Below are 8,555 nucleotides of genomic sequence, written 5' to 3' on the forward strand. Positions count from 1 at the left end.
TTTCTTTTTTTAATTGGAACTGTTTTCATATTTTTTAATAGTTATTTTTTTTACTAAGTTTTTTATTTTAATTCCAGTTAGTTAACATCCAGTGTGATACTAGTTTCAGGGACAGAATTTAGTGATTCGACACTTCCATACAACACCCGGCGCTCCTCACAACAAGGGCCCTCCCTTGCCCACCCCCCTTCTTCCCCCCTTCCCCGCCCCCCAACTCCCATTTTAGGAACCAGCAGTTTGTTCTCTGTAGCTAAGAGTCTGTTTCTTGGTTTGTCTCTCTCTCCTTTTTTTTTTTGTTTATCCTTCTCTGGTCTGTTTTGTTTCCTGAATTCCACATAGGAGTGAAATCATATGGCATTTGTCGGCCCTTATGTTACTGCCATCAGAGCAGGTCAGAACCTGTTTGGACCGAAAGGACAGAGCAACATTCATGAGGAGAATGCAGGCAGCAGCAGGCCAGGTGGCTGAGGCCCCAGGGCCCAAACACTTCACTGTCCTCTGTCTCCACAGCAGTTTTGCTGTGTGACTCAGAAGAAAATCCGCCTGCCCTCTCTGGGCCAGGCCACAGGCAATACCCTCCAACAAGCAGCTGGTGAAGCGTAGCCCTCGGTCAATCTCAGAAACCAGCTGTTGGACTATGACAATCATATAAATAAAGACCTCAGGTAGCAAAGTGAGGAAAACTTCTCCCTCCGCTTTCTCTCTCTGACCACCCGCAGGAATCCTGAACCCTCGGCTCTTGCCAAGACATGCCACCTCGTCACTTCTGGCGGCAACCCACTGCCTTGCTCCTGGGCAGCCAGCACCCCCATCGAGGAAAGGGCTGGATGGGGCCCAGCTGCAGTGGCAGGCTCTGGGCTGTGTGGAGGGGAGCCGGTTTCCTGTCCTCCCCTACCATCTGGGTCAAGTTCTGGGAGCCCTGCCCCTTTGGCTCACCAGGCTGAACTCGCTAATCCTTTGCAATAACAGCCTCTGGGAACAGGAGCAGAGACAAGCTTTTCACAGAGCAGCCAGAGTTTTAAGAAGAGGTGTGGGGTGGTGCTGGAGGGGTGGGTTTCCTCTTACCTGAGGACTCTGTCCCTAGGCCCCACCAAGCCCCCTCTTGTTTGTACTCACTGGTTAAGTTGTCACCAAAGGAACATTTTCGTTTCTAAAGGCCTTGAAAGAAAGGGATCCCATGAGCAACCTCGGTCACTCATCTCTCATCTTCTCCTGTTCACCCTCCAACCTCGCTTAAAGGCCTCCTGCTGCAACGCTTCTCGCTATGCCGGGTGCAGGTGGACTTTGGCTACGGCCCCTACCCTAGCCCTTGCAGGTTTATGAGGTGAAAAGAGCCGGCAGGTGGGGCCTCCAGAGAAGTGTCCTTATGGAGCTGGGGTGAAGTCGGCTTCTTCAGACGAGACAGGCCCAGCCAGCCCCCACGGAGTCCCTTTCTCCCACGCCCACCTACCTGCCAACCCCAAACTTCCTCCCAGGCTTCTTTCATGAGGCATCTCAAAGCTGTTCCCCTCCTAGAAGACTCCCCTGATTCAGCAGGTGGCGCGGCCTCACCCACCCACAGCTGTGGCCTGGTAACACCTGACTCCACTGCCAATCACTTCCAGATGAAAGAAGAAACCCCTTACAAGGAGGAAACTCCTCTGGCTTCCTTGGGATCCCAGGGTTGGGCAGCAGCCGCTGCCTCTGAACAAGACTGTATCTAGAAACGTCCTCTAAAGGACTCGAAAGGGAAGAGACTTCACCACCTCCTTAGCCATCCACGTCAAGCTGGAGGACTGTTCACTGCCGGAAGTTCTTCTTTGAGTCTAACTTAAATATTCTATAAGGAAGGGAGTTAGCGATGAGGAACTGACCCTCCAGCCCAATGAAGGGCAAGATAGGGGGCAACTGTATCCAGGAGGGGACAGATCTAGTCCGGTCTGAGTGCTTTTATGGTTCTTTTGACTTCCTGGCCTCTCTGTCCTAGAGTAGAGTAGTTGTAGACAGCAGGAAGAAGGCTGTGGTGATTCAAAACTTTATAGCAGTAAGAAAACTTTGGAAGTCTCATTTTCTCATTTCTGCTATCTTCGTAGTGTGGAGTTTATCCTGAAATCGGAGGGTAGACTGTATATTAAGAAGAATTCTCTAGATTGGGCGGGACTATTCCTGCTTTCAAATTATCTTCTTAGAAGAACTTTAAAAACAGGACTGATTTCTACCTGCCTAGACTGTTCCAGGCCTCCACCTGCGGGGTAGGGGGCAAGGGAAGGGGAAGGGCCAGACACTTACAGCACATCTTCAGCGAGCCATGGTCCCAGCCTGGGGTGCAGAAGAAATGAGACACTGTCCCCACCTTCAAGGGCCCTTTGGCCTACTGGATCCTCAGGATTCAAGCAATAGTCTTCTTACACTTCCTCCTACTCCAAGGACCCCTCCTTTGCTCCTTCCAGACCTTTTGCCCCCTGGAAAGACACCGGGTCTTAACTGTGACTCTCAAGTTAGCAGAAGCAAGGAGGGGCCTCACCAGGGGCAAGTGGTCAGGTCTGGGTCTGGTGGCATAACCCTGACCGAGGACACCTTCAAGATGAGGAGGTCCACAGATGGATCCGCCATCCCCATGTTCCCTGGCTTGGCACCTACCCAACACTTGCCTAGGACTCTGGGGAAAAGGCCCATTAGATCAGATTGACTTCTCACCATGGCTCCCCATCAACACCCACAAAGGAGGGGTGTGATCATTAGCTTTATGTGTCAACTTGGCAAAGCTATAATACCCAGTTATTTAATCAAACACTAATCCGGGTGTTGCAGTGGAGGGATTTTGTAGACGTGGTTAATACCTACAGTCAGTTGACTTTAAGTGAAGATTATCTTCTATAAAGTGGTTGGGTCTCATTGAATCAGTTGACAGGACTTAAGAGTAAAAACTGAAGTTTCCTAGAGGAGAAGAAATTCTGCCTCAAAACTGTATCAGCAGCTCTGGCCTGAGTCTCCAAACTGCCAGTCCGCCCTCTGGATTTTGGCCTTACCAGCTCCCATGATTACCTGAGCCAATTCCTTGAAGTAAATCTCTTTATATAAATATATATCCTGTAGGTTCTGTTTCTCCATGAAATCCTGGCCGAGTCCTGCCATAGCCCCATTCTGGTCTCCTGGGGGATTTGAGAGGCTTCTCATGAAAAGGGGCCCTCCATCAGGGCCCTCAGGCGTCGGCTCTCTGTGGGTACAGCTGGGTTGGGGTGAGAGTAGCATGTGGGGTAGGGGGTGCGGGGTTGGGGTGAAGGAGCCCTGGGACTCTCTTGGTGTGTGAATTTGGGCAAGTTACTTAATCTCTTGGAGTCAATTTCCTGGCCTACAAAATGAGGCTAATCACAGCTCCTTGGAAGGACTGCAGAGGGATTAAGGAGGTAACAGTTGTGAAAATGCCAGGATGGTGCACAGCTCACAAGAACTGCTCAACAGGGTTCTGTTTAAGGAAACACAAGGAGGGCTTTCCTCTCCTGGAGGAGGAGCTGTCTAGGGGACACTGGGCTTCCTTCCCCACTGCCCCCAGCTTGGGTGGGGCGAGGCCTTTAACCCTCCGTGCCTGGCTCTCCCCCGTGCATCTCCCAGGTACCTTCCAGCTCTGAAATTCTATGATTATAGGGTTGCATCCCACAGAGAAGGGCAGTGAAAATAATTAAAGACTTGGAAAACGCAACCGGAGAGGAAAGGTTGAAGGCACTGGGATTATTTAGCCTGGAGACGGGTGGGTTAATAACACCCTTCTTAACCAGGGAAGGTTATTTGGATGTAGGCGCTGGCTGGCCAACTTCTCTCCCCTTCTCCGGAGGGCAAACAAGAGCAAGCAGGCACACAGCACAGCTAGAGGGGCTGGAGTTGGTCAGCGGGGTGTCTTTCTCACCTGAGCTAACATCTACTCCTTTGAAGGGTGTGGGGGCGGGGCTGCTGGGAGGGTGCTTTGCAGACCCGCCTTGTGGTTGGCCATGGATTGGGTGACCTCTGGGTTTCCTCCCTGCTGTTTGATTTCTAGAAACTAATTTCCCCAGAACTGTGAAAGCTAGAAGGAAAAAAAAAAACCTGAGAGCAGACTCAACAGGTGTGGTGAGGCCAGCACAGAGGTGGGGAGGGGGTCAATCAGCTTGAGCCCCCATGGAGCAGGGACGGTTATCAAAAGAAGTCTGTGCCCTGGGCTGCTCCTATGACCTCAGGAGGCACCTGCCCTCCCCATCCCCCTCCCACACACATTCAACCCGAACCTGCCCAGGTTTCGGCAGTGCTAACATCTCAGAAAGACATTAAGGAAAATAAAATGCACTTTTTATCCTGAGGCTGTGGTCGGTAGTTCTCTTCTTCCAAGGAACGTGCAGACATGTCCAGCGCCTTCCTGGACCCCTGAGCTTCTTCCCCATCTCCATCATCAGTGACAATACTGGTACTATTTCTAACTGAGGGCAGACTCTGCCCCGCACGTTATATAGATTGCCCCTAATTTCACAACTTTCCCTGGTACATGATTCATGGTTCAGCTGAGGAAACAGGACAGAAGCCCAGAGAGGTGAAGCGGCTTGCCCACAGTCACGCAGCAGAGCTGGGAATCAGTCCTGTGCCATCCATCCATGCCACACCAAACTTCGCCACTAATCACCAAGATAGCATTATCCCCATCTTACCAATGAGGAAATTAAGACTGAGAACTGGTCATGAAGACACCCCAGTGGCCAAACCTGAACATTTCCCCTAAAAACCTGAGAATGATGGAGGGCATCCCCCCCCGCCCCCGCCGCCATCTGCAGGTCTCTCATCCCCACATAGGGAGGCAAGAAATCCTGTGACGGTTCCCCAGAAGATGGCAGACAAGGTCACTCACCTGTCCTTCAGAGGGATTGGACAGAGTAATATTAACAAACAGCATTCCTATCACTGCCTATTAAACATTTACCATGTAGCAGGCACTGGGCTCAACCCTGAATGTGGACCATGTAGCAGTCACTGGGCTCAACCCTGAACGTGGATTAGCTCACTCAGCACTCCCGTAATCTCACAACGTGGGGACTTTCATCCTCCCCCTGTTACAGAGGAGGAAACTGAGACATGGAGCAGCTAAGTCACTTGCCCAAGGTCACAAGGTTAATAAGGAACAGAACTGGGTTTTGAGCCCCACAGAATCTGGGGGCCGAGCTCTCCTTCCTACCCCTTAAACCGCATGATTGATTTTTTCCTCTGGAGCTAAGCACGCTAACTGATTTTGGAGTTGCACAGCTACCCTCAGTGGTGTCCAAAAATTCTTTCCATGTCTTCCATGTTTTTCCAGTCTCTACTCCACCCCATGGCTGCCCCTGCCGCCACCCCAGCTCAGGGGTGGGGGAGGCCCTTCCGCAGGAGGAGGCTGTGAGGTCAGATCTGCCCTCCTGGCCCTGGCAAGGTCTGGCTTCCTGGGGACGGCGTCACCTGTGGGCATGATTGAGCCCACACTTGGAACCGGAGCCAGACCCCCACCCACAGCACAGTTAAGACCCGTGGCTAGAGCCAGAGCTGGACTCAGACCCAGAACCAGCACCACAACCGGGATCCGAACCGGGACTGGAACTAGACACAGAGCCACGATCAGAACCCGAACCAGGGCCAGAGCACTCCCTGAAAGGCAAGAGGGGCCCAGGAGGCCGCCCGACCCCCCAGAGGCAGAGGCGTAAGTCACAGGGAGGATGAGGCCAGCTCCTCCTGAGTCACTGCCTGGCTGGAGGGCTGTCTGGAGGGACAGCCTTGTCCCTTGTGGGACAAGGATGGGGCACAAACTGGGGAGCACCCAGGCACCAGCTCAGCACAATCCCACTCCAGTCCTGTGCTGTTCCAGGGGAGGCTGGCCCACCTGGGAGTCCTCCCGACCCGGGCAGAAGCACCAGGGCCCAGGGGAAGGGGGTGCACAGGGCGGGCTGGGTGTGACCACTCTGGCGGGGGAGCCACCCTCCTCTCCTGGCCAGGCCCACCCTTCACACTCAAAGTCTAACCAAACGGAACTTTCCAGAAGGCCCTGCCATTGAGGATTCACCCTGGGGCTGTTTCACCTGCTGCAGCTTTGCCACTCCACCCGCTTTGGGCCATCTCTATGGCCACCAGTTGAGTTAATGGATGGTTAGAACCAAAGAAAAGAGAGAGCCGACTGTAGGCATCTTGTGTCCTGCCCTAAAGCGCCAGGGTTCTGGAGCCATCCCAGGCGCTCAGCTGGTTGGTGGCAAGAACAATTGGGGAACAATGCTGACAACAAGCATAAGGCAGTTACCCCCATGGAAGACGGGGTGGGGTGGGGCAGCTCCGGGAAGGAGGTGGACTGGGGCGCAGGGCTGGGAACCTGGCTCAAATTCCCCTCAAATCTGACAGTTTCCAGGGAGGCCAAGTTGAGGCGACATGTCCGGGCAGAGGCAGCCTGTCCATCCTGTTACAGAGCGCCAGCACGCAGAGAGCCGTGTGCAACAAGAGCAGCCTGCCTCCTCCCAGGGGAGGCGGGAGGTGACAGAGCTGTGCGGAGCAAGAGAGGAGAAAGGCCAGAAGCAGCGCCTTCCATAATCTCCCCAAAGCAGGGCACGCAGCCAACAGCATCAAAACAACGCCCTGACCCAGACTGCTGCCACCAGCGCCCTGGCTCAGCAGCCAACGGGAGCCATGGGCAGACAAAGGGCAGTGGGGTGGGGAGGGGAGGTGGCCAGGCAGGTGAGAAAGGGAAAGGGGCAGAACGGAGAGCAGCAGGAACGATGAGGCAGAACAGGAATGCAGTAAAGAGCAAGAACCCGAGCGCAGAAATGAGAGGGACAGGGAGGCAGGTCAACGGGACAAATCTCACGTCAAAATGAAATGTACTTCCCAGCCTACAAAACCCTTTCCCCAGCATTGTCTCACATAACACACAACCGCTCCGCAAGGCACAATTATCCTTTCCTTTCCTTTTATTTCACTTTTTATTATTGAAAACTTTAAAAAATACACAATGTAAACATAATAGTATAATTTAGATCCCTAGGTACGCATCACCCCACTTCCACAATGATCAAGCTGTGCCATTCTCTACATTTCCACTCACTCGATTTTTATTATTGACATTGCTATTTTTTAGAAAAATTTGCATACATTAAGATGTACAAATATTAGCTGTGAAATGTTGATAAATCTTTTATCCAAGTAACCCACATCCCTGTCATAATATGGTACATTACCAACTCACTGGAAAATTCTCTCCTGTTCCTTCCCAATCAATTCCACTACCCACCTCCACCCCAAACTAATCTCTTTTTTTAATTATTATTATTATTACTTAAGACCTTTATTGACAGGTGTTTGCTGTTTGTTGACTTTTTAAAATCAAATTGTAACTTTTATTACAAATTAAAAATGAGGTTCTTTAAAAAAATCTCAACTTGACCAGATATAAAACGATTTAAAAACCTTTAAAGACATATTGAGAAAGAAAAACCAGGCTTTAAACACACACACACACACACACACACACACACACGTGTGTTACTTGTTACTTGTTAATTACTAAAAAGAGACATCTTTAGATAAAAATAATAAAAACCCCAAGCTGCACAGACATCACAGATAGTTCTAGTTATCCAGTCAACGGGGAAAAATCATGCAACTTGAGGTCTTCAGCTCCAACCTTGTTCATTTCTTACTGCTGGAAGTTAATGTTCATTTCCTCTTGTTTGACTAACCCAATGATGGTAGCCATGGGAGGCCGCCATTGATTCAGCCCGCCCTGCTCAGCCTCAGGAGGGATCAGACAAGCAGACCAATTCTTTTTTTTTTTTTTTAAAGATTTTTTATTTATTTATTTGACAGAGAGAGACACAGTGAGAGAGGGAACACAAGCAGGGGGAGTGGGAGAGGGGGAAGCAGGCTTCCCGCTGAGCGGGGAGCCCGATGTGGGACTCGATCCCAGGACCCTGGGATCATGACCTGAGCCGAAGGCAGACGCCTAACGACTGAGCCACCCAGGCGCCCAAGCAGACCAATTCTTAAGAGTAGAATTACCCAAAGAATAGGTGTATGTTGCACTTTATAAAAACCTGTCAAAACTTTTTCCAGAGAGGTTACACTGTTTTGCATTCCCACCAGCAATGTGTGTGCATTCTGGTTGCTCCACAGCCTTGTCAACATTTGGTTGTTGTCAGGCTTTTAAAATTTAGCCATTCTAGGGGAGCCCAGCTGGCTCAGTCAGAGGAACATGCGACTCTGGATCTTGGTGTCACGAATTCGAGCCCCACGTTGGGTGTAGAGGTTACTTATAAAATAAAATAAAATAAAATAAAATAAATAAAATAAAATAAAATAAAATAAAATAAAATAAAATAAAATAAAATAAAATATAAAATAAATAAAATAAAAAAATAAAATAAAATAATAAAATAAAATAAAATAAATATAAAATTTAGCCATGCCTGTGGGTGTGTAGTGGTTGTAATGTGCATCACTCTGATGATTAAGGATGTCAAGCAAGGGTTCGTGTGCTTATTGGCATTCACACATCTTCTTTTCTGAAGTATGTTCAAGTCTGTTGTCTATTGTTAATAGAGGTGCTT

Source organism: Zalophus californianus, chromosome 11, assembly GCF_009762305.2.
Source record: "Zalophus californianus isolate mZalCal1 chromosome 11, mZalCal1.pri.v2, whole genome shotgun sequence".
In the NCBI taxonomy this organism is placed as follows: domain Eukaryota; kingdom Metazoa; phylum Chordata; class Mammalia; order Carnivora; family Otariidae; genus Zalophus; species Zalophus californianus.